The sequence below is a fragment of the Elaeis guineensis genome, chromosome 9 (genome assembly GCF_000442705.2).
Source record: "Elaeis guineensis isolate ETL-2024a chromosome 9, EG11, whole genome shotgun sequence".
NCBI classification, from domain to species: domain Eukaryota; kingdom Viridiplantae; phylum Streptophyta; class Magnoliopsida; order Arecales; family Arecaceae; genus Elaeis; species Elaeis guineensis.
The window spans coordinates 97,895,331-97,922,383 of record NC_026001.2 but is presented as its reverse complement, the minus strand read 5'-3'; the positions used below and the strand labels follow the sequence as shown (position 1 = coordinate 97,922,383).

The window sequence follows — 27,053 nt, the reverse complement described above, 5'->3', positions numbered from 1 at the left end:
GCTGCAGAAGTTCACCATACATGGCTCACCTCGCACGCATGGGAAGGGCCGCAAAAATTGGGCCATGGAAAAAGCATGCTTGTATGCAGCATTGTTAAGTTTGCAATTTTGACTGCTTTGTCTTTTATCAATACGAGAGTTCATAGCACTCATATCACCATAAGTTCAAGTTAGGATGAAGTAATGAACGAGAAAGAAATCCATCAATCCAATCAAAGTTGATGAACAAATAAAAAAATTAAAAGAATGTTTGGTTGGAAAGAGTTGGGCTTGGAATGGAAAAAGAAATGAGTGATTTTTATTCTAAAAATTTTGTTTGGGAGGAGTCTCATCCCCAATCTGATTTTAAGGAAGAATAGGAATATCCCAATTCTCTAAAATCCAATCTGGACTCTCATTTAGTATTCAAACACCATTCCAATTTCAATCATGATTCAAACACATTGGAAAATATAACTATTGCTGCCAAATCCCAAACCTGAGGTCAGAGTCAATCTTGACAAATAGAGGAGTGGAGATCTCCTCAGTTGAAGACTCTTTGGTCGAGATGAGCAAGACTGATCCTGAGCTAGAGACGAGACAATATAGCAAATGACTCCAGAGATTGGGGTGAGATATGCAAAAAGTCTTTGATCGAAAGATTTTCGGTGGAGATCCTTCGATGCTCAAGTCAATGTAAAACAGCGAGAGAGAGTGGAGCATGTAGAGGCCTTTCGAAAGGTTATCTGGGTCCCTGCTCTCTCTCTATTTATAAAGGGAAAGTAAGAGTCGTACAAACTGGAGAAATTAGCCGCTCCCCGAATATCATGTGCAGGTCATGTTGGCAGTGATTATTTTCATATTTGCGATACAGAGCCAGTGATTAATTGCCATCTGGAGCAGGATTCCATCTTAATAATTTTTTTCCTTATCTGGTCTTTCCACAATTGCGAGGGGAATGGATTCCTTTTTTATTGAGACTACTGCCTTATTTGAGAGATCTTCCTTAGGTCAGCCAAGGCCGACCTTTACTGACCTCAGGCACGATCGAGGTTCGAGTCTCGTCTTTTCAGAATTAAAACCTTACTGAGTTAAATTAGTTGATCTAGGTTTTAATGTTCAACTCCTCCAGATCGGCTATAGCCGGCCTCTTGTAGCCTTTTCATTAACCAAGGATCAAATCCCCCGAGACCTTAGTTGTAGTCGAGAACTTAGTTGACCAAGGTCGAGGTGGTGTCCACAACAAATGCCCCCCACTCTCAAGCCTGAGCTTGAATCAAGGTCGATTGAAGAGAGTACAAAACTTGAAACTGAGATTATCAAGTAGGATCCTTTGTTAGCGGGGCTCGGACGCTCGTAGAGATTGAGACATGTGTCAAAGATTAGCACCAGTGATTATATTCTGATATGTTAATCTACACCATTGAGGTTGTGGATCCATATGAGCTCAATTGTGCCCAACCTCGTGTCGCCACCTAGCGATCATCAATGGTGGCTGGATGAATCGCCACCAAATTAGAGTCGTTTGAGCTCCTATAAATAGCCAGTCACTTTCTCGAATTTTTTACTGTTTCACTTTTTTGGGAGTGGAGCGAAGCCCTTAGGCAATTTTCGACAGCCTCCGACATTGCTGTCTGTAACTGTAGTCAACCTCGGCTATGGCTGAGCTCAAATTCTGACTTCCAAGCTCCAATCCTTGGCTTGCTCGATCATCCTTAGGTTAGGTTTTCTTGCTTCTCCTTCTTTTCTTTGAATTTTGCCAAGGATCAATGCGTTGGGCTCATCCCCTAGCACTTGATCTTCTGGTCATAACCCAATCGATGAGGAAAGCTCCGAAGTCGAGGGTGTGTGCAACTTCGGCCCTTTCAAGTAGCCTCCATCCTCACTTGCGAGGACCTGGAGGTTCTCCATCTTCAATACCAAATCCCTCTAGAATTTAAGTTAGAGGTTGTTGGTCCCGAGCATCAGATAGCCTTATCCTCTCGAGGTTAAGTCAGACTCTACGAAGAGTCTTTAAAAGCCGACCTCAGACTATCCCTTCATTCTTCATTGTAGAACTCCTTAGGACCTTTGAGATTTCCCCTTGTAGTATGGCGCTGAACTCTTAAACCTAATAGTAGGTTTCATTGCTCATTGCCTTTTCCTCAGGGCTAAACCGACCATCTACCTCTTCTAGACATCTTTTTCATTTAAGAAATATCCTAAGGAGATCGAATGGTGGTACATCTCTCCTTGGATGAGGTGATGCCTCTTCCAAGGTACTTTTTCCTCGATCTACAGTTGGAAGGAGCGCTATTTTTTTGTTTCGCCCGAGCAACCATGAGACTTTGGCACTTCATGGTGGGTAGACCTTGGAGATTGTCAAATAAGGCTTTGATACTATCAGACACCGAGGAGGAGGCTTTGAAGCTTGTCTTCAGTTATGCTGCTCTTCCTCTTCATAAACTCCTATTCAAGGAGACATTGTCTAAGATCAGGTTGAGCCCGATCAATCCTTAGAGTAAGTCAATTTTTGTTGTGTACTTTACTTTGGTAAGTCAATTTTTGTTGTGTACTTTACTTTGGTTGCTTTGGACTGACTCTCATTTTTCAGATATGAAGCCTGAGAAAATCGAAGCCTTGCATCACATCGCCAAGAGGAAGAAGTCTTTGGGCGGGACTCCTGCTCTCAAGTGGTGCGGAGTTGAAGCTGTCCTTGTCTGACCTGTCGTCGACACTTCTCAGATGTTGGCACAGGGTCCGACCCTGATGAAGGAGGCCGCATCTGGAGTCCAAGTTGTGTCTCCACTCGAGTTGGTCACCCTTAGGGAGCCAATTCCACCTTCCTTTATGTCTTCATCTCTTTGAGGTTCGATCACACCTCGGATGTCTGTGCACTTCTCTCCATGACTAGCTGACCCCATGCTTTTATTTTAAAAAGCCTTCTGTTCATCTCGAGCAAGGGGCCCAAGATTATCAGTTAGGTCTCGCAAACAACTGGGTCACCCGCAAAGTCCTCTAGGTTGTGATTCTTCTGGCCCATTTCGAGGCCATCAACATGGAAGACCCTAGGTACCACATCAAAGACTCCTACAATTCTCTCCTTCAAATAATTTTGAAGAAGCTCTTCCCTTCCTCTCTCTTTTTTTTGATTCTATCTCTCCCTCAGCTCATCAACCACATGGATCACTTCATGGGTATTTTGAAGGAAGCTCGGCAGGTTTGGAAGGAGGCTAAGGCTCGAGCTACTCAATCCGAGGCCCAAGTTGCTCAGGTTGCAAAGAAAACAAATGAAGCCTTGGCATTAAAAGCAGCAATCAACAAGAAAGTTCAGTCCTTGAAGGCTAAGGTTAAATCGCTGGAGGCTGAGGCTCATCTGACAGAGGGTTTGCACGCCATAGTAAGTCAATGAGAAAAGAAGCTAGAGGCTAAGAGGATTGTGGCGGTCGAGGATTTTCACTCTTTAGAGGAGTTCACGATGATCAAGTTGGAGTTCACCACTAACTCTTACTTGCAGGGACTAGTGGACTGTAGGGCAAAAGTATAAGACCTCTTTCGTAACATCACCTTGTCTTGTTGGATGCTGATGGGGAAGGTGGAGGAGCTGGAGCCGAGATCATTCTGAATGAGAATGTAGGAGCCGAGGAAGGAGCTGGGTCAGATCGTGTCGAGGTTGGATCGACTGAAGATGCAGCTACCCCCAGCATCCTCATGTGATTGTGATGCTGGAGCCTGAGAAGTCGGATGCTCCTAACGATACCTAGAACTTAATTTGTATGTTTTATTTTTTATATTTAAACTCGGCTCTGATCGAGCAATATTTTGTGGTCAAACCCTTTTTGTATTCTTTAGCATCTATTGGATAGACTGTAATGGGTCGATTCCCCCACTATAAATCTTTCATCTCTAATACAAATACTTCACCAATCTCATCCTCAATGCATGCTATCGATGTTCCATTATTTTTTCTTGGCATTTTCCATAGTCATGTGGATCGGATCTTGGAGTGGGAGTCATCCTATCTTTGGACATTTGTATAGTTTGTCCAGGGATAAAGTATGCTTATCCGAGGATGAAGAGCACCCGTTGGCTCCATTGCTGACCTCTGCTCGACTCGTTCGAGGATGAAGAGCATCCGTTGGCTTCATCGCTGACCTTTGTTCCACTCATATGAGGATGAAGAGTATCCATTGGCCTCGTCACTGGCCTCTGCTCGACTCATCTGGGGATGAGAAGTGTCCGTTGGCCTTGTTGTTGGTCTCCACTCAACTTGTTCGAAGATGAGGAGTAACCCATTAACCCCATCATTGGCTTTTGCATGACTCATCTGGGAATGAGGAGCTCTTGTTGGCCTCATTGCTGTCCTTCGCTCCATCTAAGGATGAGGAGTGCCCATTACCCCATTGCTAGTTTTCACTCGACTTGTCCGGGGATGAGGAGCATCTATTAGTCTTATCGCGAGCCTCTGCTTGACTTGTCTGAGGATGAGGAGTTAGCCCCATCACTAACCTCTGTTTGACTCATTGGGAGATGAGGAGCACCTATTGGCCTCATCACTGGTCTCCGCTCAACTCGTTCGAGGATGAGGAGTGTCTATTGTCTTTATTCATGATTAAAAATTCAGGGAAGACATTCTCAATATGTAAAAAATAGGTCTTTATTATTTTTAAATAAAATTTATATTAGGGACAATAAATTTATAAATTTTTGACAGTTCATGTTTGAAGAACCAATGCTTCATCTAATCGGCAAAATAAGTATGCTCCAGAGCACTCTACCTTATTGATGTGGTATGGGCCTTCCCAATTTGGAGATAGTTTTTTTTTATTTGGATAGACGAAACACTTCAGCTTTTTGCAGGATGATGTCTCCTGCTTATAATGCTTTTCTTCTAATTCTTGAGTTGTAGTATCAAGCTACTTTTCACTGGTAAGCCACCATCTAAAGTTAAGCTCACTCTCTTATCTCTTCTAGCAAGTTCAAGTTCACCCTCAGGTCACTCGGGTTGTTTTCTTCATTAAACTACTCTACCTTGAGCGAGGGTAGGCCAACCTCAAGTGGTGTCACAGCCTTGGTCCTGAAGGCTAGATTAAATAGTGTTCTGCGATAGAGATCCATTGTATCGTTTGGTGGGCTCAGAGTATGTTGTAGAGCTCTTCGACCCATAGTCCTTTAGCTGAGTCCAATCTTGCCTTCAATCCTTGTAACAAAGTTTGGTTAGTCACCTCAGCCTTGTTATTATGTGATGTGCGATCCCTGGCTCTCTGCAAATTTTCATAACTTAGCATTATCAAACTGACGTCCATTTTTCGTGATAATAGTTCGTGGTAGGCCAAATCGATAAATAATGAATTTTCACATAAAGTCTCGAACTTTGGCTTTAGTGATATATGTCAATGTCTTTACTTCTACCTACTTTATAAAGTAGTCAATTGTGATATGCATGAACTTTTTCTATGTAGTAGCAATTGAAAATGATTCAAGGATATCCATCCCCCATTGAGCGAAGGCCCAAGGTGTTGTGATCGGTGCCAAAGGAGTTGAAGGCCGACATTGGATGCTGGCATTCCTCTGGCACTGGTAACATCTTCATACTAGGTTGGCTATGTCCTGCTGCATGGTTGGCTAAAAATAATCTTATCGTAGTATTTTATAAGAAAAGACTCTACCCTCCAAGTGATTACTACAAATACCTTCATGAATCTCCCAAAGAGTATAGTCTGCCTCTATTAGATGGAGACATCGAAGCAGCGGTAGCGAATAAGACCTCTTATACAACTTTCCTTCATACAATAGGTATTGAGGTGCTTGGTGCCTGGTGCCTCACCCTCCTAACCTCTTCATGATCTACAGATAGGGTTCCATCCTTCAAGAACTGGATGATTGAATCCATCCAACTTAGTTTGTGATTGGTTTGCATTATTGGGACTTTCTCGATGCTTAGACTCTTTAGCATTTCCAAGTATGAGCTCCTCCTGAGGTCGGCATCTCCTTGGATAGTGAGTTTTGATAGATTGGCTCTAGAATTTTTTTATCATGAAATCTGTTGAATATTTAGGGATGCGAAGTCAAATACGAGGTCCTTTACCTTTTATAGGTATTTGATCATGCTAGGCTCCCATGCATTATATTCACCTTACACTTGATCAATGATAAGCTGTGAATCACTATAAATCCTTAGGTGCCAAATTTTTAACTCCTTAGTGATCTTATATTTGACTATCGAGGCTTCGTATTCAGCCTTATTATTCAAGACTTTAAATCCAAAACATAGGGCATATTGGCAACCACTCCTTCTGGGCTGGTAAGGATCAACCCAGCTCTAGAACCTATTGTGTTAGAAGAGCCATCTACATAAAGGGTCCTGCATTCCTTAGGTTTTCGAGCCTTGGGTTCTGATGTGGGTTTCTCTTCAGGGATAGTGCATTCTAGAATAAAATCTGCTGGGACCTGAGTTTTAATGGATGGTCGGAGGAGGTATTTTATATCAAACTCTCCCAACTCGATGGCCCATTTCACTAGCCGACCCAAGGTATGAGGTCGGTTCTCCTAATAGGCTGGTCGGTGAGGACAGTAACTATATGAGCTTAAAAATATGGATGTAGCCTCTTTGTTGAAATTATAAGCATGTACATCACTTTTTCTAGCCTGGTGTACCTAGTTTCCATGTCATGGAGGACTCGCCTCACGTAATATTGGACCTTTGAAGTGTACCATCTTATAAAATGAGTACCAAACTAACTATTTGGGGAGAGCCACAAAGTACAAGTATAGGACCTCATCAGGTTCTAGCTTCGTAAGGAGAGGTGGGGAGCTGAGGTACCTCTTTATCTTATCAAACATTGCTTAAAATTTTTCCATCCATTAAAAGTCCTTTGTACGCTTAAGAGCTTTAAAGAAGGGTAGACTCTTCTAAGCTGTCCTTGAGTGGAATTTGCTAAGAGCCATGATTCTTCCCATATGATGCTATATCTCCTAATCACCCTTGATAGCTTCATGTCCTGGAGCTTTTTGGATTGGCTTCAATCCCAGGCTACAACACCATAAAATTAAGAAATTTGCTGAAAGTAACTCCAAAGGCACACTTATTTAGATTGAGCTTTATATGGAAGCACAGCAATATTGTGAATGTCTCTTTGAGTTGGTGATGTGATGCTCAGTAGCCCTACTTTTGATGAGCATGTCATCCATGCACATCTTCATATTTGGCCCGATCTGCTCTTTAAACAACTTATTGATGAGACTTTGATAAATTACTCCCATATTTTTTAGGCCAAATGATATAATCTTGTAACAATAAAGACTCTTGTCAGTAATAAAAGCTATTCTTTCTTCATCCTTGGGAGCTATGCGGATTTGGTTATAGCCAAAGAAGGCATCCATAAAAGAGAAGAGTTGTGATTCGATATAGCGTCTATCAACTGATCGATCCGATACAGCGAATAATAATCCTTAGAACACATCTTATCGAGGTCAGTATAGTCGACACACATGTGACACTTTCTATTAGTCTTCTTGATCAACACCATGTTGGCCAGCCATTCGAAGTAGTGAACCTTCCAGATGAAACCAACCTTTAGAAGCTTGTTGACTTCTTATTCTATGGCCTTCTATCACTCCGATGCGAAGCTTCTCTTCTTCTGCCTGATAAGATGATGCTTTGGATCCACATTCAGGAGATGGATGATGACCTCTGGATTTATATCCGAGATATCTGAAGTCGACTAGACAAAGATATCTTCATTAGATCGGAGGAACGAGATGAGGTGCTACCGATGTTCATTGCTTAGGTTAGAACCGACCTAGACTACTCTAGTCAGGTTAGACTCTACCATGATTAGGATGAAGTCTTCTACAGGCTGACTCCTTTGCTATGTCAATTCATTTTGGACATTAAGCTCTTCCAAGGACTGGAGCTCCATGAGTACCTTACCACGTAGAGTGGCCATATAGCATCTCTTAGCTAACTGTTGGTCTCCTCAAACCTCTCCGACCCCATGAGAAGTAGGAAACTTTGTCAATAAGTGATAAGTTGATACTATTGCTTAAAGAATATTTAATCCTGATCGACCTAGGATAGCATTATAAGTTGATAAAATTTTTACAACCAAAAAATTGACTCAGATGGTTGAATACCTTGAGCCCATCCTACCATTATAGATAGGAAGATAACCACTTCTACTGGCATGGTATTACTAGAAAAACCAATCAAAGGAGAATATATTCTCCTCAATTGGTTATAAGGCAAGCTCATTCTTATAGATACATTGTAAAACAAAATGTTTGCAAAACTTTCAGTATCAATTAGAATATGGTGCACATCATTACTTGAGATATTTAAGTGATGACAATCGGATCATATTGAAGGCATTTTATCCCTTCCAAGTCGGCATCGAAGAAAGTGATTTTGCCTTCGACCCTCCTCTTCTTCTACTCCTCTTCAACTTAGCTCAACCCTAAGGTGGAGCTGCCGACCTATCCCCAAGAGATGGTGTGGATCACTCTCACCACCTGCCTATCTTTCAAGAGACCTTCACACAAGGTGGTTTGGGCCTAACTTCTTCTCGATTCGACTTCTTCTCAACATACTACCACAGTCACTCCCTTCTGATGAGTGCTTCAATCTCATCTCTGAGTTGCAGGCACTCTTCTGTGTTGTGGCCATGGTTTTGATGGTACCAATAGTACTTTCTTGCATTCCATGCATGAGGAGGAGCTGTCATCCTCTTCAGCCTCGGAAGGTCTCCTGATGCTATATCTCCATTAATATTCGAGCTCAGGGTGTGTCGAGGTATGTGTAATTATTAATCCTCCAAAGTGGAGACCTAGACCGACATTGTCTGGTCGGAGACCTGGACCAGTCATGGGGAGGTGTATGAGACCATTGAGACTTTCTATCATTGTGTCAACTTTTTCACTTGGGCTTCTTGCTCTTTTGTTTGTCCCCTTTGTTTTGCTGGGGGTTGCTAGCCTGGTTCTCTCTGTATTGAGCCCATGCCTCTTTTATATTTGCATACTTCTCTGTCCTCTCCAATATTTTGATGAAATCTTTGAGGTACCTTTTCTCGAGCGAGAAGAGGAAGTTATTCTTAAGCAACCCAATTTTTAGCATGGTCATGGCCACTGACTAGTTCAGATCATGCACCTCTAAAATGATAATATTAAAGTGGTTGATGTAGTCTCGAAGGGACTTGCCTTTCTATTATATGATGCTGATGAGCAAGTTCGAGCTATGGTACTATCGATGACTACTGATGAAGTAGATTGCAAACAACCGGCCAAACTACTTAAAAGAACCAATTGAGCTGGGTTGAAGGCTTGAATACCAATATTGAACAGTCTTTCTTAAGGTCGCTAGAAATGCTCGACAAAGGGTCACGTCAGTTTCTCTATGAAGGATCATTAAAGTCTTGAAGCTCTCCAAGTGGTTGATGGGATCTAAGGTCCCATCATATGGTTCTAATTGTGGCATCTTAAACTATGCTAGAAGGGGTTCATCCATGATCCATCTAGTAAATGGAGCATTGGTATTGAAGTCGAGCTCTATACCTTGTTGTTGAGTCCAGCCTTGCAATGCTTTAATCCATAGCTGGAATCTCCTCTCCACCTCTATATCTCGAGCTATATAAGGTTCTCGTGCTGGGGAGAAAGGTTGTCTGGGGTGGAATTCCTCCCTAACTGTAGGTTCGATGAGCGCCTACATTCTCAGATGGGGCTTGCAGATCGGCTATGTCCCAACCTCGAACCATGAAGGGGTGAGTGCTGCGTTGTCGGTCTCGCTTGATCCCGATATGGGGCTTTTAGGGTGGGTTGAGGTATGGCAGTTTGTTGCATCCCTCACATAGCTGCAAACAAGGCTTGTACCTATTGGATGAGGCCGTTAAATTATTAATTAGAGACCACTGATGCCAGTTGTGAAGATGGTAGTACTTGGGCTGATTCAGGTGCAATGGCTTCTCGATGGGCATTGTTCGATCATGTGCCATTGGAATGATAGGATGCATTCGATGCTCCTCTTCATAGTCTCATGATTTACTTTCTCTCAAAACTAACCTCGATCAGAGACTTTGGTATACTTTCTTTAGCACCAATTTGTTGCTACAAAATTCTAAGTTTGAGGTTAAAGTCGATCTTAGTAGATAGAGAAGCAGAGATCTCCTTGGTGAAGACTCCTTGGTTTAGATAAGAAGGATTGGTCCTTGGCTGGGGATGAGGTGCTGTAACAGCTAACTTTGGAGGCTAGAGTGAGACCTACACAATATTTCTGTTTGAAAAATTTTTTGGTGGGGACTCTCTGATGCTCAAGTCAAGAAATAAAAAATCAAGAGAGAGAGTGGAGTATGTAAAGGCCTTTCGAGAGCTTGCCTGCGGTCCTCGCTCTTCTCTTATTTATAGAGGGGATTAAGAGTCATGCACATTGAGATGATTGGCCGTTCTTCGAATATTGCATGCCGATCACATTGGCGGTGATTGTTTCCACATTTGTGATGCAGAGCCAGCGGTTAATTATCATCCGGAGCAAGATTCAATATTGATGATTTTTCTTCTTATTTGGTCTTTTCACAACTGCGAGGGGAATGGATTCTTTTCTGGTTAGGACTACTGCTTTATTTGAGAGATCTTCCTTAGGTCAGATGGGGCCAACCTCTATTGACCTTGGGCATGGTTGAGGTCTGAGTCTCATCTTTTTAGGATTAAAAGCTTATTGGGTTAGACTGGCTAATCTAGATTCTTATGTTCAACTCCTCCCGATCAGCCATAGCCAATCTCTTGTAGCCTCTTCATTAACCGAGGATCAAATTGCTTGAGAACTTAGCTGTGGCCAAGCATGTAGTCGATAGAGGCCGAGGTGGTATCCACAACAATAACCATTTTGAATTCCATGCCAATCTTGTCAATTTTTATTCTGATTCTGGTGACGAAACAAATGCATTCTAATTACCTTCCAACAAATAATTACAAACATACCCTGAAATAGAGCCTAAAAGACGACTACATGTCAGCCCATAAAAGTTAATCCCATTAAGAGGAGAAATTGTATCCTATACCATGTGCATCAGGCTAATTAAAGTCACTTGTTTGTATAACGGTACACTAGGATTGAAGCTTGATAGATAGAGTCTAAAAGAGCAAGCAACTATGATTGGTGTGGTGCACCCTCATATGGTGTAGGATATAATTTTTCTATCAAGAGAGTACACTATAAAATTTTTGAAAAGAAAGCCCAACGAAGAAGTAATTGCTAGGGAGATGGAAATGAGGCGGTATAAGCATGGGAGGAAAAGGCAAAGAGTCGCTACTCTCCTATGGCTTATAGTAAGGGTAGGTGGTGTAAAATGTTTGCGCCACCATGAGCATGAGGATGGTGGCTGCCAGGGAGAGGACAGCCTATGAGCTCTTGAAGTATGTGTAGATGAGGTTTGTCGGTTTCATTTTCCACCTCCTCCAATAGTAATCATTCATGTTGTGGTCCACATCATCTAGGTTGCTCCCCATGTCTAGCACGACATCCTTGGATAGGCTATTGAATAGTTTGGCGACAACCTAATTGCTTCAGATGGAGTTTTGGGTTATCCCCTTCGAGTTGAGCAAGCTGATGTCCAGGGTGAAATCACTGATATTGTCCCTGAAGAAGATAGAGGAGGTCACCTTGTTGCCAGTGCTAATGTGGAGGCACTTGAAGGCCATGAGGTTGAGAAACAAGAACTTGGTGGTCTCATCACCAACTCGAGCTACAAATGGGTCGAGTTGAGTGCAAATGGATTGATTTTTGGACCAAATTATGAGTGATCCTAATCCTATCTGATTTTTTGATTGGGTCCAAATGTTAGACTCAGACCTAACTCAATAGAAGATCGGATCTAGTTGGGTTGGGTCCATGTAAGGATAGAAATGGGCTCAAGCCTGCCCGACTTTAGGTCAAGCTATGGACTAGATCCAAACATTATTAGATTGGGTTTGAGCTTGGATATAGAGCCTATTTTCTTTTTGAATCGAACTTGAGTATATCTTTGACTTAGCCCGAGCCAGAGCCTAAATGTAGGTCCATCCTCAGCCCAAAATTTCATGCCTTAACCAGCTTAAGTTAGACTAAGCCCAGGCTTAAAGGACCTAGCTCTTCTTCTTAGTCATTCGATCATCATTAGACAACAAACATTTCTTAGACTACTCAGACCCATAAATAGTCATAAACCATTTGACCAAAAGTTCTTCGACGAACCCTTATCATCAGAAGGGTGACAGCGAAAGGGGTGGAGAGGACTACAGTGCTAAAGATGGGGCTCGAGGCGAGTGCATTGGCAGCAGTGGCTTCGTCAGCGAGGGTCATCATGATGAGGATTGGTGCAAGGAGGATGGAGAGAACCTTATTGCTGATGGCTGCCATTCTCTCTCCCTTCCACGATTTAAGATTGCCAGAGAAGAAGAGAGAGTTAGGGTTAGGGTTTGGGGAGAGGTGAAAGAGGGGAGTAAGAGGGGTTCAGGCATTCTCCTCTCCACCTCCATCGCTAGTCGGCCACTCCAAGAAAGTGAGCAACATGGGAGTTCTTGTGAAAAGGTTAGCCGCTTCTTGGCCTTTGGAAGAGGAAGCCAAGTGCTTGGGATAGGATTTCTGGCAACAACAAAGGCGTGGTAGATTATCCGATCCTAGAGACCATGCTCAATAACCACATACAGCACCATTGCATGCTGCAGCCAATCCTCCTCCACAGGCCCACGATGTTGGCAAGACTTCCCTCCTCCTCTGTTGCCTCTTCCTCAACTGGAACAATCACACTTAGACTTGGATTTTTCAAAAATGATTGGGGCCTACGCCTGGCACGAAGCTTGAAAAAATAATTAGGCTAGACTTGGGTAGGGAAATGGCCCGACCTAGCGAGCCCAACCCAGTTGTAGCCCTAGGTTCTTGTGTAACCCGATCCCAACCCAAAAAAATTAGAGTCAAATCAAGTCCAGATTGGGTCCAGCTCAGGTTTGAGTCAAATGTAGCCAACTACATTTTAATTACCATATAGACAACTACTATTAATCATACAAAATAGATAATAAATAATATTACTCTCAAAATAAGTTAGCATATAAAAATAATTTTAGATATAACTTTTATGTTAAAGACATTACTCATACAAGTCTTAAATCATAGCTTAGAGGCTTAAATAGGTTGACATGGAGTTCAGTAACAAAATAGAAGATCCAAAATTGACCCATAAATTAAATGGATTGGGTCAAGTCGGATCAAGATTAAGTAAATTCAGACCCAACCTGAAAAATAGAATAGATCAAATTTTAAAACCCAACTCAACCCTATAAGTCCTTTAAAGCCAGATGGATAGGGCCAAAGCGAGTCAGATCAAGTCATGCATCAACTCGACCAATTTGCAGCCTCAAGTTGAGTTGATTGGTTATCCAACCCAATTCGCTTAAATCCAATCCAACCTACTTTAAAGGACCCATGGGGCCAAATTAGGATCATAAAATTGGATCCATTTCATTTTTTGGATCAGGGTGGGTTTTACTTAATTCTGACCCATCCCGATCTGTTTGATTTTTGGATCAATTTTAGATCTTCGACTATGACCCAATCTGATCCAACCCAAACCTAGTATACCATTAGAATGTGAACTTATTTGAGCCTCTCAGTGGTGATTTAAAATTGTGTGAGCAATATCTAAAATATAAAGATAGGTTTAAAATTATTTTTATATGTAAATTTATTTTGTGAGTGATGTAGAAGGAAAAATTTTACCTCGAGTGAAGCCAATGTATAGGTAACCTCGAATTGATATGTAGGTAACCTTGGTTAGGACCGATCTTAGTACCACCTGACCCAAGGTCCCTTCAAGATTGACTTAGGCCAGCACTTCAGAAAACTTTCATGCTTGACATTATTGATCAATTTATGCCAGATAACAAGATTTCGAGATTCACGAGACAGCTTGCCCTGAGTAGGTAGGAAAAGAAGTTGGTGATATATCTCTCTAAATAAGGCATGGTGTAGCAAAAATATCTTGCTCAATAAGATAAGGCTAATAATATGATACTCCAGATTTTGTACACCACTTCTGCCCTTGCTTATAAATAGAGGGTTAGGAGGGATCCTCGAGATATGCAATTACTTCTCTTCCAACAACATGCTCCTTTCCTTTATTTTCTAGTTTTCTGACTTGAGCATTGAAGGGTCCCGTCAGAGCCAACTTTGATCAGAGACTTATTTTGTAGGTTAAGTTGCAGTCAACAAACTCTAGTCTACATCTCTTCTCTTGTCGATCAAGCATCAGCTAGAAGACTAGCAGTAATATATAGATTGGCACTAGGAGGGGTTTGTCCTGATATTGAAAGGAGCAAAAACTCTATTATCATGGTACCACACAAAAAGACTTCATCGTGTTATTCCAATGCCACCACCTCAAGGACGGTTGCAGCCCCAGCGAACTTGCAGGCATCTCTACAATAGATGGAGGTGCCACCTCCACCCTCCCAACCAACAGTGGGGGTATCTCTAGATCAATTCAACTTGCTTGTAGACTAGGTGTAAGCCCTTGCCATTACTGTGCAAGAAATACAATGGGCTAACAAGGCCTCTATCGAAGGAACTCGACCAGTGCTGCCTTAGACCCCCCTGGTGGAGTTCAGTACAAGAGAGGCAAAGTCGGCATAGTCAGCCTAAAAGCCTTGTATAGGAAAGGAGATGATCCTCAACCCTCCAATTTGGGAGAGATTCTACTCCAAGCCGATCTCATCATTGATCTCCACCTTGGTATTCTGAAGCCTACACCGCTCAGGATGCTGATGGGGACTGCAAACTGCAGGAGATGAATTAGAGGATCAAAGATTTATGCAATGAAGCCTTGATGCAAGATGGCGAACTTGGTTTCAACCCCAACCCATCCTTTAGTGAAAAGATCATATAGGAACTGCTCAAAATCTACTTTAAAATGCCACAGTTAGAGATGTATGATGAGTCAACCGATCTTATAGATCATCTTGATAGCTTTAAAGCTCTGATGCTCCCGCACAATTCCACAGATGGGATCTTGTGCCAAGCTTTTCACTCAATCTTGTAGAAAGCTACATGATACTAGTATTTCAGCTTGAAGCCAAACTCCATCCACTCCTTCAAGCAACTTAGTCGATCATTCATAGCATACTTTGTTAGCAGTAGAAGACAGTGCCACAGATCATATTCACTAGTCAATATCTAGCAGAGGGAAGGAGAGTCCCTTCGAGCTTATGTGAGCTACTTCAGTGTGGCCACACTTGAAGTGCATGATCTCGATTAATCAATCGCAATATCTATCCTGAAGGGTGGGCTTAAGAAATGCAACTTTCTCTTCTCGCTTGAGAAAAGGTACTGGAAGGACTTCACTGAGAAGCTGGCTCGGGTCGAGAAGTACACCAACACCAAAGAAGCTCTTGAGCTACATGGCACTCCAATCGAGGTGAAGGTCGAAGAAAGAAGGGAGGGGCACGAAGACAAAAGTCCACCAATGCAAGGAGATATCTAATTATCTGACGATCAAGAACTCTACCTTGGCACCAACAATCATGGACACCACCTCATCGCCAACGATCTAGGACTCCATCTCAGAATAGATGATTGAGAACCTTACCTCAGAACCAACAGTTGCTAACTTCTCCTAGGGGTCGGCAAAATATATCACCACCAAAGAGATTTAACGAATATTGATGGAAATAAAGGAAGAACTATCGAGGGGGAGGAAGATGCAGACTAAGCCATATTGACATGATCCCAACAAATATTGCCTGTATCATCGGGATCACAATCATGACATTAAAGGAATGCATCCAACTGCAAGATGAGATCAAGAAATTCATTAGGTGTGGATGATTGGATAAGTTTTTTAAGTACCAAAGAGAGCAATGTGAAGCTCCATTGGATCCACCTTGTCTCCTTGAACCACTTCGATAAAAAGAATGTATGGAGAACTGACTTACCAGCATAATAAACACTATTACTGAGGGGCAAGTCGACAACACAACTGAAAGATTAGAGACTCCCATCAAAAGATAGAAGATCGAACAAGCAATAACCTTCTCTATAGAAGATGCTCGGGGAGTTTGGTTTCCACATATTGGTGCAGTAGTTGTATCTTTCGATATCACAAACTTTGATGCATGTCGTGTCTTAGTTGATAATGAAAGTTTAGCTGATATATTATTTTATGATGTATTTTTCAAGATGGGGTTTACCTTAGACTAATTGAAAAGACTTGTCTCCCCATTGATCAATTTTTTAGGCAATATTGTGCCTGTGGAAGGAGTAATTATGCTATCAGTAACCACAGGTTGGGTGTCCTGACAAACCACGATGCATCTTAACTTCCTAGTGGTTAGGTTCTCCTTAGCTTACAATTCCATCCTTGGATGACCTACACTAAATGCACTCCAAGCCATGATTTCAACGTACCACTTGATGATAAAGTTCCCAATAGAGTTCGGGATAGGTGAGCTCTGAGGTGACCAAACCCTAGCTCAGCAATGCTACACGACAGCCCTCCAAGGAGTCATCCCATTTGAAGATCTCCCTATTGACAGTTTAGATGCTTGTGCTCAATCAGGCAACCAACAAGGGGAGCTTGTGGAGGATCTTGTCATAGTTTCTCTTGGAAGTGGGAACAAAGAGCGAATAATTCACATCAGATCAAATTTAGATGAGGTAAAAAAAAATCATCTTATTATCTTTTTGTAAGAAAATATGAACTTTGTCGTCAGTTGGCTACTGATATGCTAGGTGTAGACCCCGAGGTGATGGTGCATCGACTAAATATAGATTCTGCATTCTGACCCATCAAGCAGAAGAAGCAAAGCTTTGCTCCAGCATGATAGAGAGTGATCACCAAAGAAGTCGACAAGCTTCTTAAGGCCGAGCTCATTAGGGAGGTAATATATCTAGACTGGTTGGCAAAAATAATTTTTGTAAGGAATGCACATGTGACCAGAATAAAGTCTATCCAAAAGAAAAGCACTCACTGTCATGGATCGATCAGTTGGTAGATACAACTTGAGGACATGGGCTTCTAACCTTTATGGATGTTTTCTCTAGCTACAATCAAATCTAGTGGCACTCAAGAATGAGAAGAAAACTACTTCAATACTAATCGAGGTCTATTTTGTTACAAAGTTATGTCTTTTGGTTTAAAAAATATAGATGCCATCTCTTAGTGGTTGATGAACTGAATCTTCAAGAATCAGCTTAGCAGAAACATGGACGTTTACATGGACAATATGTTGGTCAAAAGTCGAACCTCAGACAGCCACATTGACAATCTCAAGAAAACTTTTGCTACTCTCTAGGAGTACCAAATAAAACTAAATCTAGCCAAATGTGCCTCTGGAGTAACCTCAAAAAAATTTTGCAGATTTATGATTTTGCAGTGAGGTATTGAAGCCAATTCGGAGAAAATTAGAGCTCTACTAGAAATAAATCCTTTGAAATCAATAAAAAAGGAGTTTAATGCCTCACTTGAAAGATTGCCGCCCTCAATTGATTTATTTCTATGTCAACCGAGTGGTGTCTCCCCTTCTTTAAGATTCTTAAGTAGTCGAGGGATTTTTTGTAGATCAAGGAGTACCTAAAGGTGTTTGATGAATTGAAAAGGTACCTCAGCTTGGACCTACTCCTCAGTAAATCTGAGCCAAATGAAAAGTTATACATATACTTAGCAGTCTCATCTATAGTTATAAGTTTAGTCCTCGTCCATGAAGAGAGAAAGATTTAGAGACCAATCTTTTACATCAGTAAAGTTTTACATACAATAGAGACAAGATATTCAAAACTTAAGAAGATGATCTTTGCACTTGTCACCACAATCAAAAAGCTCTATCCTTATGTTCAAGCACATACTATAGTGACCCTTACCGACCAACCCTTGAAGATAGTGCTCCACCGACCTGATGCATCTGGTCAGGTGGCCACGTGGGCTGTCGAATTATCAAAGTTTGATGTGAAATTTCAAGCCCGACCTTTAATTAAAGCATAGGTGCTTGCAAATTTTATTTTAGAATGTATCATCTTTGAGGAAGAGCCAGTAGAGACAGATTTGAAGAAAGGAGAGCATGAAAGGCTTTGGACCATGTATGTGGATAGATCATCTAGCTTGGTAAGGTCAAGAGTCGGACTGATTCTAACTAGTCTAGAGGGAGATATTGCTAAATATACTCTACACTTTAAATTTCCAACTACAAATAATGAAGCAAAGTATGAGACCCTGACCACTAGACTGAAGATGGTGAAGGAGCTAAGGGTACCACGTATGAAGGTTTGTGGTGACTTACAGCTCATTGTCAGATAAGTCCGAGGTGAATATGAAACATAAGAAAAGAATATGATGAAATATTTGCAGAAGGTGAAGGACCCAACCTCAGCTTTTGGATATTTTGACATTCAATAGGTCCTGAGGATGGGAAATTCCCATGCCGACCTACTCTCGAGGCTTGCCACTTCTACCCCGATCAACCTACATAAGGAATCCTTCTTTGAGGTCCTCAGAAAGCCTATCATTGAAAAGCCTCTATTTTGCAAGTTGATCACAAGCCTAGTTGGATTGATCCCCTAATCTACTATTTTAAAGACAAAACATTACCTATCAGCCAAAAGAAAAAGCTTGGAAGATAAGATATCAAGCCCCATATTACGTTCTATACGAAGGCAAGCTATACAAAAAGTCATACTCCTTACCTCTTCTCGAATGCTTATGTCCTTCCAAGGCTGACTATGCATTGCGGGAGGTACATAAAGGAATATATGAGAATCACCTACCCTTCGCATACAAAATACTTCATCAAGGATATTACTCACTAACTTTACAACAAGATATGCTAAGCTAATAAGAAAGTACGATCAGTGCCAATGACATATGTTAGTATATAGCATCGCCAATGTCTCTTGGAGCTCCTTGGCCCTTTGTATTACATGTATGCCCTAGAAGTCAATCAGGCTGACACATATATTTTTTTTAGGATATAATTTTATATTTAATTTTTTTTATTATTAATGAAATTAGATTTTTTAACTTCATTTATGTTGTGTATGTATCCATGAATTATTCAAAAAATTAATAAGCTGATAATATATATTCTCAAGAGTTGAGAATTTGAGATATGTGAGAGTCAGTTTGAAGAAGGTCCAATTCTAGTGCGAAGTAAGTGAAACTATCATTCCAAAGCTTTCTAGAGGTGCCTTTAAGGCTCTCGATCAACTTAGAGCTCTCCCTTGCTTTCTTCTTTGTGTCATTGGTAATTGATTTCTAAATGCTCCCGATCAATGGATCATTATGGAGGCAGTGATTGATCTGATGAGATTGATACATAGGTCACTTTTTTTTTAGAGATAGATGAGTCTCGAGTCTATAGCGTGGAGACAATGAAGCGAAAGTATAAGTAGTTATTAGTGAATAAAGATACTGATCGTAACCCATATGAGAAGTCACTTAGATATCTACTTACTCATTTGTAACTTACTCGATACTGCAGTAGTATGACTAGTTCTTTGATCTGTAATGCTGTAGCTATTCATAATGAAATTGCTGTAGTTTGATTATATATATACTTTATCTCTAGCTATATGGGTCTTTACGATGCATGTTGGCTGTAGTAGGTTTATTATAGGAATACGGTGTGTACCTATATAGAATCTATCATCTTTGATCGATAAGTGAGTTGATTCTATATGATTTATAAGATTGAGTTCAGAAGATCTTGACTAGGATAATGTGAATAGTGAAAAAAGACTTTCAAAATTTTTACATTAGAAATTTGAGTCAAATAAATTAAATATATGACAGATGATGTGGTTTGATGAGTAATTTAATAACCTCCATCTAGTTAGAACTCATGATAAAAAGACTGTATCATATATTAACTACACCTAAAAATTTATTCAATTGATTCTACTGGATTATCACTATATACTGCTAGACATCACTGATAGATTATGAAATCTTCAAAAATTATCTTGATGGTTGATAATTCTTATTGAGATGAGTTGAAATTATTTCAATCCATCAAAAAGAGTTTCAATGATATTATCGATAAAGATCATAATATATCTCACTACCATATAGAATATAACTTATGAGATCATACACGTAAGAGGTTCTGATGGATCAGATGATTGAATTATGATTTTTGAATCATATAGGATCCAATTATCAATATGATTAATAATTAGATTGATTTGTAATTATTACAAATTAATGATCTTAAAATATAAAAATTATAAAAGAGAACTTACTAATAATTTTTAGGAGAATTTATTAGCAATTATTGTAATATTATTTAATTTGATTTGATCGAATTAAATAATTGAGGTCAAATTCGAGTCAAATTAGATTGAAATTTAATTTGATCGAACTCGATTTAAGTTTGAGTCAAAGGTTGACATGTCAAAGATCGGCATATCAAAAATTTGATGCATCAAAATGTTGACACCATCAAATCCCACAATACTTGGACTCCTAACAAATTTTGATCAATCAAGGGTTAATCCGTCAAAGTATTTGATGCCTAGAAGGACTTCTCATGCCCAAACAAAATCTCAAGCTAAAAGGATTAGTGTCAAAGGTGTTTAAGGTTTAACGTCACACGTCTCCACATAAGAACAGTTCACGTGAAGAGGGTCTTCATGCCTCTTGGTTGTGCATTGATATCCTAATGCCTCCTCATGCCTCACCTCTCTTCTCACGCGTGATTGGATCACACCCAAGGGAGTCCACAAAAAGAAAGGAATGTCCAAGAGGCTTCGCACCTCACCCCCATGTAGAAAAAGCCACATGTGCCCAAGAGTTCATGCCACTTTTCTCACTCCTAAGGTTTGGTGCACGGGGGAGAAAGGGAGAAAGAAAAAGGAGAGGCATGAAATCTTACAATGAGGAAAAATGCTAAAATCTTTGAAAAAGATTTTTAGCAATAAGGAATGAGAGAAAAGAAATCCACTATCATAAGAGAAATCTTGGTAAAGAAGCTAGCATCTCGATGAGATTAAAAATTATTGATCGGATCAAAATCTTGTATGGATATCTATAGAGATAAAATGCTCTTGCGGCTTCAAGAGGACCGTAAAAATATCTATGATCATCAAATTATGGTGAAGATCTATCTGCACAAAAATGATGATTTTGATCTCACCATCTTTTATTAATCTAAATTTTAAAAGTATGAGGGGTCTAGATTTTTTCATATTATTTTGAGATGAGATCTTACATGCTTAATCAAAAAGTTATTATTATTATTATCTTTTTCTATTGTACGTTAATCTTAACTTTTTTTAATAGTAGTATCAGAGCCATCCTCATATATTTTAAGATTAAATTTATATATTTGGGTATTCAAGATCGTTCTAGTCACTTTGCATGATTTTTATTGTGATGATCGATCATAAATAAATATGATCATTAATTGAACGATTATTGAATGAATGTCAAATGATCAATTTAATATCTGAATCTATTATTTATTATTTTTCATGTATTGAGATACAAATGGTGATGATGATCATAGATTGCGATGTTTATACTTTTATCTTTGTGTCATATCATATATATGAATTCTGTAATCATAAATTGTTTAATTTTTGGATGCCTAAAAGCATTAACAAATTTATATAATTTAAAGACCCACGAGCCCCACTAGATTAGAGTTAAAATATTATAATTAATTGTTATGCATTTTTATTAGATTGCATTGTGTTTGGTTGCATATCAATGGTTGATCGATTGCAAGCTGACAGCACACAACTAGCATCGATTGAGTTGAGCAATTAGTTGAAGATGGATCAAGGTGTTAATCATGATCAGATCAAGGATTTGCTCGGGATCGAATCAAGAAGTTGAAGATGATCAAATCGATTGATGTGTGTATGCTTGTATATCTCGATTTTGATTCAGTGGCTCGAGTCTGAATCCTTTCATTAGATCCATGATCATTATTGGTTCTTATTAATATTTAATAGATTTTATTTGCCTTAGATTTAAATAATTAAAAATTAAGTTCTAACTTTTAATCTTCTTATAAATATTAAATCGAGTGATCTTTCACCATTTGTAGATATGCGGACGTATTATTGGTGTTGACGGCTTGGCTAAATACAGTGGTCAGTTGTATTAGGAATGTGCAACTACTCTATTAATATAAGATGTTATGCGGTAAAGATGGGGTTGGACTCAATAACTGTTAGATAAGGGATCCAATGATGGCTTTGCTTCCATGTTGAATGGTAGGTCTGACTTAACTAAAGAATAAAGCCAATAACTATCAGGTGAGATCTACATAACTAAGAAACTGAAGATCACTATAACTTATTTGAAAAATATTAGACAAGAGTTATCCACTCACTGATTTGTATATTACCAATAATTATTAGATGAGGTGGTGTGTTAAATTGGGGAGACCGCAGTATCCACTTGAAATTCTAGTCGTGAAAGATTTTCATTTCTAAATGCAAAGAGTGTAAGAGACTCGAGAAAATAATGAGAGGTATATTTATTTTTAAAAAAGACCCTAAAATAAATTTTTCAAAGTAAATACAAAAGTCTAATTGTAATCTTTACCCTTTGCAAAACAAAATGTCCACCTCTAACCCTCTTACTCATATTCTTGAAAACAACCAGCTAACCAAAATCAATTATAAAGACTGGCTTAGGAACTTAAAAATAGTTTTAAGTTTCAAGAATTTAAGTTATATTCTTAACCAAAATCTATTGAGAAATAGATAGTTCAAAGCATGTATTTTTTAAAATTTTTATAGCGAAAGCAGTAGATTAAACTTTTTAATCTTTTACACATACTTTAGATCAGATCTAAACTATCTTTCTTAGGATCTATGATATAAAATAATACATAAAAAAATCTGATTGAACATAAAAGACTGCATCGATCGTATCAATATCCTAAATCAAATCTAACGGTTAGATCTAATCCGATGAATTCAGAACTTATTATCTGATCGTGGGTCGACGATGACCGCTACTGATGAATATGGTAAGAGGTTCTTCCTGATGTCGAGTAGCCGGACAGTGTGTCCGGTCTCTACAGATAGTCTACTCAAAGCCCCAAATAGATCGTCCTTTTCAAGAGTGCTAGCTCACGATGAAAGCTCTGGATGGCTGATGGAGACTCCTTTCTTCAAGTCGAACGGACATCTCTAGATCAAAAGATAGAGCTTTTCAAGGAGGAGATGGTGTAGAAGAAGAAGAACAAAACTCTTTTTTATTTTTCTCTCACAAATCTAGAATTAGGAAACCCTAGAAGCCCTCCCAAGATCTCATGCCCAAAAAGGAAGATCTCTTCCTCTATTTCTCACACTAGGAAGCCCACCCCTCTCTCAAATTTTTCACGCCCCCTCTGAGGTTCTCTCATGCCAAAAATCATCTGATGAGGTGCACCAAAAATCACCTTTTCTTAAAGTGGCATCCCATCAAGATAAGGATAGAGTTTGGGTGGTTTGGTTCAGGTTCAAACAAGGTTCGATCTTATCACCAATTCAAATCAGATTTGAATTCTATTTTGAACCAAACTCAATCCACATCTAAGAGACTCAGAAAGGATGGTGACAACACTCAGATTGGTGCAAAAAACTTCATACAAAAAAATTATTTTGTGCATGCGAAGAGAAGTGGTCGGCAGCTTGGAGGAGTCCAATAAAGCTTGGACTCTTGGTTTCAATCTGATTTCAAACCAATTTAAACTCAAATTTGAACCAACAAAATTTTAATCCAAATAGGATCAGAAGAAGACATCACACACCTTCTGGGCACAAAAAAGTCCATATGAAAACTCCTTTCACGCATGAAGAAAAGATGGGCATAGTGAAAGGTGGCGTAAGGGGTTTTTTTGTTCCATTCGAATTTGAATTCAAATTCATTTTTAATTAGATTCTTATCCCAACTAAATTAGATTAAACCTAATTAAATTATCTAATCCAATTAGATAATAAATGATCTTGATTAAATCTTAATCAAATTAGAAATTAATCGAGTTCGAATCAGAAATCGAACATCCTTAATGATTAGGTCATCTCATAACCTAATCAGGTCAAATCAAATTGAATCTAATTCAATTAGATTTAATCCAAATCTCAATACTCAATTAAATTGAGCTAATTAGTAATCTAATCATTAATCAATTTTTTTATAATTTATTAATAATCAATAAATTAATTTATTATAACTTTTGCACAAGATTAATCATCAATCGAATTGATAATTAAATCCTACAATGATTTTCAATCATTGATCAGCCACATGATCAGTCAGAAATTTATTTTGAGTGTGACTGTATAAGTTCAAACCTAAGTCGATAGTATAGAAATGGACTTTTTATACCAATCAAAATGACCATCTAGCAATAGTACCCAATATCCGGATAGGTCGAAAAATTACAAAGCATCATTCATGAATCTATTAGCATATGGTTATCATATAATCCATCCCTTTGACCCTAATGCTCAAGATGACCTGGAGTTTAACTATCAATCCTGAAATAGTTAGTCACATTGTATCTCAACCTTTCAAATCCATCACATGGATTATCCTGATCAAGATTTTACTAAATTGAAATATACTGATGCATTAACTCCTACTTATTCGGAGGGTTCAATTACATCTTGACTCACACACTAACTTCACAAGTACTTGACTGTATCAAAAAACCTTCCGTCATTGAATTAAAAATTTAGGTAGTCGCATAGTGAGTTGCTTGCAAGTTACTATGGTGATCTCAGATCGGAGGGACACTTATGCCTATCCTTCGAGAGCTTCTCTTGATAGCAAAGTATTTAGTAGTTGGTCACATTCAATAAGATGTACTCCTATATCTCACCTGTATATCATACCAATATCTCCATACCTCTTGATTACAAGGACAATCAATGCATATAACATACAACGACCTACACTCGATAAACACTATCATCCTAGTAATAGCATATCATTTATTCATAAACTTATTTTAAAGATTAAATGATATATCCTCCTATATCGATTAGGATAGTCTTAAGGACTTCATCACAATATTAAAGTTCATTAAGAAGATGTACATTACTTTATGATGAAAAAGTTAAATAATAATTTTATTAATTTATCAATTCATATACATTTATATAATAAGCTCAACCATCAACAGGCTGATAATGGACTTTAGGACACAATTGCTAATAGAATCTCCTCATATTACCACACCGTCCAATAACCGACCAAAGGGAAGCACAAAAAAAATAGACTGATGATGACAACAAGGCTAGGTACTATATTATGGCATCAATGTCAAATAAACATCAATGCCAGCATGAGGATATGAAGACTGTCAAGGTCATAATAACTTACGACAAAGAGTTATATGGTAAGTAGAGTCGATCAGTGTGCTAAAGTGTCCAAAAGGCTCTTCAAAATTAAGATGCGCGAAGGGCAGTCTATCCATGATCATTATTTAATAATGATTAAAGACTTAGAAGAGTTTGAGAAGCTTGACATGATAATACATAATGTTGGATACAAAATACCCCAACAGCCAAAGTTTGCGCCAGGAGTGACCCTCCGGGGATTCTGTCAACTTCCGACCTTCGGCGATATCTTTCCGAACCTCTCTGACGGTCGAGCCTCCACAGCATTCCCGAGTTCTGCCGATGGATAAACCCCCACCAGCATCGACCAGATTCTTCATGACAGACGGACTCCTACGGGAGCCGGGCTTCATCCCCGACTTCGACTACTGGAAGACTTCGCCCGGACTCCTACGGGAGCCGGACTTTATCCCCGACTTCGACTGCTGGAAGACTTCGTCCGGACTCCTATGGGAGCCGGGCTTCGTCCCCGACTTCGACTACTGGAAGACTTCGTCCGGACTCCTACGGGAGCCGGGCTTCGTCCCCGACTTCGACTACAGGAAGACTTCGTCCGGACTCCTAAGGGCTTCATCCCCGACTTCGACTACAGGAAGACTTCGTCCGAACTCCCACGGGAGCCGGGCTTCGTCCCCGACTTCGACTACAGGAAGACTTCATCCGGACTCCTATGGGATCCGGGCTTCGTCCCCGACTTCAGCTACAGGAAGACTTCGTCCGGACTCCTACGGGAGCCGGGCTTCGTCCCCGACTTCGACTACAGGAAGACTTCGCCCGGACTCCTACGGGAGCCAGACTTCGTCCCCGACTTCGACTGCTGGAAGACTTCGCCCGAACTCCTACGGGAGCCGGGCTTCGTCCCCGACTTCGACTACTGGAAGACTTCGTCCGGACTCCTACGGGAGCCGGGCTTCGTCCCCGACTTTGACTACAGGAAGACTTCGTCCGGACTCCTACAGGAGCCGGGCTTCGTCCCCGACTTCGACTACTGAAAGACTTCGTCCGGACTCCTACGGGAGCCGGGCTTTGTCCCCGACTTCGACTACAGGAAGACTTCGTCCGGACTCCTACGGGAGCCGGGCTTCGTCCTCGACTTCGACTGCTGGAAGACTTCACCCGGACTCCTACGGGAGCCGGACTTCGTCTCCGACTTCAACTGTTGGAAGACTTTGTCCGGACTCCTACGGGAGCTGGGCTTCATCCCCGACTTCGACTACAGGAAGACTTCATCCGGACTCCTACGGGAGCCGGGCTTCATCCCCGACTTCGACTGCTGGAAGACTTCGTCCGGACTCCTACGGGAGCCAGGCTTCATCCCCGACTTCGACTACAGGAAGACTTCGTCCGGACTCCTACGGGAGCCGGGCTTCATCCCCGACTCCGGCTGCAGGAAGCCTTCGTCCGGACTCCTGCGAAAATCGAACTTCGTCTACAGAAAGCCTCTGACTGGGCTCCGACAGCAAATAGCCCTCGTCTATAGTACTAACGCCCAAGGCACCCAACGGTAAATGGCCCGCCAGCAACATCCGAGCTCCTTTCAGAGGGATAGCCGCCTCTCTCCGCCAGGCACATCAACCGAGCTTCGGCCGACAGGCCTGGACTCCCTGGCTGGCCGCAGTAACGGCCACGACTCTACTCCACTTCCTGCAACAGATTTCGTGCGGCTCCATCACTCCCTGGCTGGCCGCAATAATGGCCACGAATCTACTCCACCTCCTGCGACGAATTCTGCACGGCTCCA

At 40.4% G+C, this 27,053-nt stretch overlaps 1 pseudogene; it reads right to left on the bottom strand.

The window, feature by feature from the left end:
• Nucleotides 1-11,145: 11,145 nt before the first annotated feature.
• Nucleotides 11,146-27,053, bottom strand: part of LOC105051007 (UPF0481 protein At3g47200-like) — a 24,741-nt pseudogene continuing 8,833 nt past the window's right edge.